Here is a 7233-nt window from a genome sequence, read left to right on the forward strand (position 1 = left end):
GTTATGTATGTAAGCAAGCTAGTAATGACTCCACGAGGTAAGGTATGGTACTTGAACTGTTGTGACCTTAGTCCATTTATTGTAGATCCTTGAATGAGGATGCAGTGAGGTGAGCTCCCTTTTATACTTGGTTACCTGCAGTGTGCAGGTGACCCTTAGGTCTCCACCAGTAGCACCCTCTGGTGGTACAGGTATGGTGTATACAGTGTGAAGATACATTCAGTGGTCTAATGTTACAGTACATACATTATACATACACAACACTTTTAAATTTTTCCAAATATTTATTCCACTTTCTTTTAAAAGCTCTTCTAGATCTTGCTTCCGCCATTGTTGATGGTAGGGCATTCTATGTTCCAACAACTCTTTGCATATATAAACAAAATTCCAACCTTCGCCTTTGTTCTTTTGTTGATAGTCTTAAATTTATACCCTCTAGTTCCCAACACACGGACCAGTAGAAATAGTTTTTTTTCTCTCAATGTACCCAAGAAAAATCCCTCATAATTTTGAACACCTCGATCAAATCTTCTCTTAACCTTCTTTGTTCTGATGAAAAGAGCCCCACTGTCTCTCGTGTGGCCTTATAACTGAAGTCTCTCATCCCTGTTTTCAGCTTAATGGCTCTCCTCTGCACTCTCTCCATGATATCCTTCCTGGAATAAGGAACCAAAAACTAGATACAATATTGTAACTGTTGTCTAACCAATGATTAGGTTTAACATAACTGCTTTGCTTTGTACCCTATGCCCTTGGTTATAAAACCTAGGATCCCATATGTTCCTTTGTTTTGTGGTTTAATCATCTTTTCCTTTCACTTATACTGATTTGTGTATCTGAACTCTTAAGTCTTTCTTCTCCCCTAAACCTTGTAAAGTTTTGCCATTTACTGTATATATCCTCCCCTTATTCTTCATCTCAAAATGTAATAACTCGCAACTTTCCACATTAAATTCTATCTGACGTCTATCTGCCCAACCTACGAATTTGTCTATGCCCCGAAGTCACATTCTTCTTTACAGTTAACTACACTTGCCATTTGTTGTTAACTCAGAATTTTCATGTTGTACCCACTATGCTCAAGTCTAGATCATTTATACACATTGAGAAGAGCAATGGCCCTAAAATTGAGCTCTGGAGAACACCATGATTTACATTCCTCCAGTCTGAAAAACATCCATTAACCTCCCAAACTCATGGCCTCTACCACCTAGAAGGACAAGGGCAGCAGGCGAATGGGAACACCACCACCTCCAAGTTCCCCTCCAAGTCACACACTATCCAGACTTGGAGATATATCGCCATTCCTTCATCGTCACTGGGCCAAAATCCCTCCCTAATAGCACTGTGGGAGTACCTTCACCACACGGACTGCAGCGGTCCAAGAAGGCGGCTCACCACCACAATCTCAAGGGCAATTAGGAATGGATAATAAATGCTGGCCTTGCCAGTGACACCCACATCCCAGGAATGAATTTTTTTTTAAACTACTCTTTGTTTTTGTCCTTTAATCAATTTCCCATTAATGCTGCCACATCCTTTAATATAGTGTGCCTTCGTTTTACCAACAAACCTTTTAAACTTCCTTTTTAATATCCATATACGTAATTTTACTGCATTTCCTTTATCAGTGCACTCTGCTATTTCCTCAAAGCACTCTTAAATTTGGTCAGTGTGACTTGCTTTTTATAAATCTGTGCTGGATGTCCTTAATTAACCTATGTCATTCTAAGTGAATATTAATTTTATCCCATATTAACGGCTATCGATGTTCGGCTAACTGATCTTTAGTCACCTGGTTTACCCTTTCCCCTTTTTGTAGAAAGGTGTTACGTTGCCAATCCTGCAGTCTTCTGGCACAGCTTCCATATTTAAGGATGTGTAACAGGTTGTGGTCGTAACCCCTGTTGTCACCTTGCAGACTGCCCTTAACATCATAGAATGCCCACCATTAGGGCTCAGCTTGCCATTGAGATCCACCAATTTTCTTCAATACCACTTCCTTATCTATAACTGTTCGATCTAATGACTCTACTTCTCCAGTACCCTCTCATTCCCTCCACTACATCTTTCTGTGAAACCGAGGTAAAGTATTTCTATCATTCCTACATCCTCCAAAACACTCTTGGTAACATTTCTAACAGGCCCTAGCCTTTCTTTAACTATTCGTTCACTTTATGTCAATAAATCTCCCTTTTCATAACCTGCCCATCTTTCTTCATACCCTCTCTTAGCATTGCTAATCTATTTTGTTTCCCCTTGATAGTTTATATTTTCCGTTGACTGGCTTTTTTCTTGCTGTATTTTGCTCTAATTTGTCTACACGTATCTTTCTCTATCTTCTTTCCACTGTTCTGTATTCCCAATGAAGTAATACTCCCAATGCAGTTATAGTTCCCTTCTTATTCCTTAACTCAAATAGATTTAGTACTGTACCTGATATCATCCCCATGTTCTGATGCTGTAATGAAATCTTCAACTAACACTGCCACCCCATCTCCTTTGTTTCCCTACTCTGTCCCTCCTGATTACACTTACCAATGTTGAACCTCGAGAAGATGAACCACTGATAAGAACCACTTTGCTGGTCCCACGAGTTTTCAGGTTTTACTGTACATGTTTCCCAGGCAACATTAATGATAAATAATTTTACAAGGAAAGTTAACATCATAGTAGGTTTACTAACCTTGAAAGAGAGAGACGTACACATGACATTGAAAAGAAAGATAAAAAAGCATTCCCTTATTCTAAACAAGGTTATTAGCATATATGATCCTTGGCTGTAGGACCCAATTAAGCACAGTCTTAAAAGCAAATCACTCACAAGGAAGTCATATACATATCATGTATAAAAAGATATGAGGGCCAAAATTATGTAGGGGTTCCACTGGTCTCCAGTGACTGGACCTCCTAAGAAATTATAATTTGCTTCAAAAAAAATCCAGATTGGCCTCCTGACTCAGGGGACCATTAGGACCCTGACTGGGAAGCGTCTAGAACCTTTCCCCCCTCTCCCAGAAGGTCAGATGGGCACTTGAGTTTCTAACAGGCATGGGAAAGCAAGAGCCAGAGATGTACCCAAAGTGGTACTTGCAGCTGCCTTACCCGTGCTAATGAGATGCCCTTGCACTGTCCCTGCAAACTCCAAGGTAATTTGGGGGACATGAAGCCTTACTTCAGTCTAACTCTCTTTTGCAGGACCTCGACACTGGAATTTCTTATCTCTCTCCCAGTTTTCCTCATGCAATCCTTCCGGTTTTTAAACCCCCGAGTTGGCTGTCACCTTGACCATTTGTTCAGCCTTGAGAGTCTTGCCTCTCTCCCAGATTTCATGTGTGGTCTGGAAACAGTAAAAAAATAAATTTAGGTAGCATGCACCCTGTCACAATAGAAGTGTCACCACCCTATGGGGCCGAATTTGGTGGATGTTCCGTCCGCAGCTGCCGAGGTCCTGCCGGAAATGTAGGTTGTCTGGGCGATTCCTCGTGAACCGCCCATCTGCCATTGCCGCTCCGCGAGAGATTGGTGGGGAAGGGTTCCGCCGACATGAGCTTGTGCTGCCCGCCCATGCCGTTGCTCCAAAAGGGCTATATTGGTCAGTTATGCTGGCCTCTGGTCGACCTGCCGCCTGACAGAAGGACCGCTCGGGAAAAGCAGGATTGACCTGGATGGCAGTCGGGCAGCAGGGCATCAAATCACAGCGGTCGGACAGCACAGAGAATGGGTGGGAGGGAGGGCTGGAGGCCATCACATCACGGCAGTCGGGCGGATACTGGACCATTATGAGTGAGACTGCTGAAAAAAGGTTAGGTGGATGTTGCATTACTTTACTGCTGATGGTAATGTTTAATTAGGATGTCATAAAAGCAAGTGAAATGTGTCTAAGCTGATGGAGGCTTTTTTGTTGGACCTTGCTGAAAGTCCTTCATTGAGAAGCCCAATGGAAAAGGGAAAATTATTAAGACTAAGTGAAAAGTCTTCAGCATGTCACATTTTGTACATCCAAGCTGATTCATTAATTGCGTGACACAATGTACTGCAATGTAACCGATGACCATGTCAGCTCAGGGGTGGCACTCCTCCACGTTTGGCCTCAGAAAAAGAGGGTTGAAGGGCAAGCCTTAAGGTCTGCCCTGTAAGTAGGTAAAGTGAGAGTAATTGAATGGCAACCTTCCATGCTTTGGTGACCCTTCCTTGTCGTCTTGTGATGACCTGATGACAGGACCCAATATACAGTGCAGTCAGATGTGGATGGGAAGATATTCCTGATAAAGCAGACGACCTGAGGGACAGATGTGTGTTTCTCACAACGCATCACACATGATGTAAAAATGACACACTCACCAAGAGAGGGTCAGCAATGTGAGTGTATTTACAAGTGCACAATAACAAAGGGTATGTAATATTATTAAGTGTGAAAAAATTAACAGGAGCAACACCCACCCCTCTACCCGGCACCACCAACTCTCTTCCCCCACCCACCCCCCCCCCGCCCCTTGCAGGGATGCCCGATATCCTCTTCCTCGCCTCGACGGCGTGGCGCTCCCCTGCCCCTCACTGCCTCTGGTTGACGAGGTTGTGCAGGAGGGCAGCAGGATGTCTGCAGAAAGTGTGTCTTGGTGAAAAGGTAGGGCGCGGGACCGAATGTGCTGGGATCTCCTACTCCTCTGGATCTGTCTGCCTGGAGGATGAGGGGTCGGGGGCTTGCACTACACGTGCAGAAGTCATCTCTTGCTTCATGGCCTCAATGCTCTCCATTGTGCGCTCCCACATGGTAATGAGCCAGTCCATCCTCTGATCATACTGCTGGGTGAAGGTGGCGATGCTGCCAGCTATCCCAGCCATAGCCTGCAGCATATCACGACCTATCTCCACATTGGTGCGTGATGGCTGGACCATCTCATTCAATGCAGAGAGCGGTGCTGCATCCGCAGTTGGTTGCTCGTTCGTGGTGGGTGCTGGTCGCCTTCGAGCCAAGGCCTCCGTGCTTGGTAGAGCTTGTGTCTGTGGAGTCCGTTGGAAAGCCCAGGAAATCGGAGCCCGATGCCGAGGTTCTGCAGACACTTAGCTGACATGGCAGGAGACTGGTATCAGCCGCTTCTGGCTCCTCCAGGTCAAGGGGTAGAAAGACGGGCCCGTCTCACTCCTCTCGCTCCTGTTCTTCCTGACCCTGGGTGGCGGAGGTGGGAATGGTGGAATTGGGTGATGTGGGGGGTGGGGGGTGTGGAGGTGGAGGAAGGATCCGCTGTTTCCGGATGTGGAGAACGGCGGGGTAGGAGACGCTGGGGGTCTGACGGCTTCTCTGAAGGCCAGAGGTCGATGGTCTCCCTAGATCCATCTGCAAGTATGTGGTGGGGAGGGGGGGGGGGTGGTGGGGGTGTTGTGGTGATATTGGTCAAGCTGAAATGTGAGCAGTTCCAGCTCACATTATGCCAGCAAGGAGTTCCATCTCTACATGTCCACACTAATAATAGGCAACAAAGTGTGCGGTAAACCGCGAGTGCCTTAACATTGCATGTACTTTCGTGCGAGGAGCATCGCTGACACCAGAGATTAGTATAACCTTACCATGCTGTGGCATCGGATCTGCATCAATGTGTGTGGTTGCACGACAGTGATCACCCACCAATGCCAACGCACGCTCCTCCAACCTGCTCAATTCGACCACCTCTGCTGGTCCCGCTCTCGTCGCACGCAGGCTTGCCTCGGTGGTTGCTTTTTTTTTCCGGAACAAAGAAACGTTGCAGCCTTTAGCCCCTTTGATGATGCCCCCCCCACACATGCCCCCCCCACACATACCACCACACACACACACACTCCCACACACACACACACATCTGGTGCACAGCCTTTTTGGTCTTGGACAGGAGGGGGCGAATAAATTTGTACTCACTCTTACTGCCGCTGCCAAATCGTTCCAATGTTTGCGGCATTGGTCCCCATCCCGCTCAATGTTGCCCACTGCAGTCACCGATCTCCCTCCAAATTCGTCAGTACTGGGCTGGTGGAGGCTTGCCACGATCATCCCGGGTGAGGTCATTGTACCTGCGCTCCACCTCCGTCACTAGCTCTTCCATTTCTCGGTCACTGAACCACGGAGCTCTGGGCCTGATTTTGCCAGTCTTCATCGAAGATTTCTGGCCACTCATCCTCAATGATGAGAGGAATGGCTGCTGAAGAGTTTGTGGGTTTAAATTTCTCACACTGCCCACCCTCTGCAACTCAAACTGCCCCCTCTCCAATGCCACTACTCTGTACTCTGTCCTCCAACTCTCTCCTCTCCTCTCTCACACTCACAGGTGGAATAAAGTGGTCTGCTTTTATGCGCATGCACAGTTCACCAATTAGCCTCCAATGGCCACAAAATGACACCACGTCAGCAGAAGAAAAGTACAGGAAAAAATACGCGAAGTCTTGCGCATGCGCAGTGGAGGCCCTCCGAAGATCCCCGACTGGAGAAGCCTCCAACTGATGCACAACAGTGACGCTGGCCCGACACTCCCGCTCCCGTCTGCCGACTGCCCCTCCCGCTGCCGCCCACACAACGGAGCCAAGGTGGCTCCCTACGGGACCCGGCAGCAGCGGGCGGCAAAAACGTTGCTCCCGCCCGGGAACCACCGAGAAATGGGCGGCGACCAAATTCGGCCCCTAAGTTTGCCAACAAGTGTGCAGGCTTCTCCCGAGGCAACAACAGCGGTAGCAGCCAAGGGACAGGAGGTGCACTCACATCGGGACGAGAGCGGCAGCAGTCAGGTTCTGCCCCACCATGTGGGTGGACTGGGAAGTTTCAGTGATGAGCAAGACTTGACTTCAGACTTAACGACATCTGCCTGCATTATATTTCCATACAGCAGCTGCCAATAACAGTTTTAAAAAAATACAAGCAGTATATAGATTAAACCAATGAAGTTTTGATTGTACTATCAGAAAATATCTCTAATTAAACTAAAATGTTGCCTGTGCGGGTGCCAAATAAAGAAGGTTGGAAAAACTTGTACTGAATGGTTTAATTAGCCTACCAAATGTTTATAAAGCTGGTTTTACTTATTCTAGCCCCGCTGTATTGTTGAACTGGATGTGTGAGGACGGATCTGTGCTTAATCCCTGGATAAACCTGTTTCTGTCATGTATTGAGCCACTGTCTGGTTGTGTACACACAGGGGCTGCTACATTCAGTAAACAGGCTTTCAAAGAGGCAATCTGAAATAATCAACAAAAGAACATCCGTCATGA

General features: G+C 46.8%; 1 long non-coding RNA gene across 1 annotated transcript; it reads right to left on the reverse strand.

Annotated features, from left to right (window-relative positions):
* Positions 1–296: 296 nt before the first annotated feature.
* LOC139227101 (uncharacterized) lies at positions 297–6900 on the reverse strand. Its single transcript, XR_011587382.1, has 3 exons — positions 5894–6900; positions 3106–3340; positions 297–656 (listed from the first exon to the last, which is right to left on the reverse strand). It is a non-coding gene; the product is annotated as an uncharacterized lncRNA (long non-coding RNA).
* Positions 6901–7233: the final 333 nt, after the last annotated feature.

This window comes from Pristiophorus japonicus, chromosome 16, assembly GCF_044704955.1.
Source record: "Pristiophorus japonicus isolate sPriJap1 chromosome 16, sPriJap1.hap1, whole genome shotgun sequence".
NCBI classification, from domain to species: Eukaryota; Metazoa; Chordata; class Chondrichthyes; family Pristiophoridae; genus Pristiophorus; species Pristiophorus japonicus.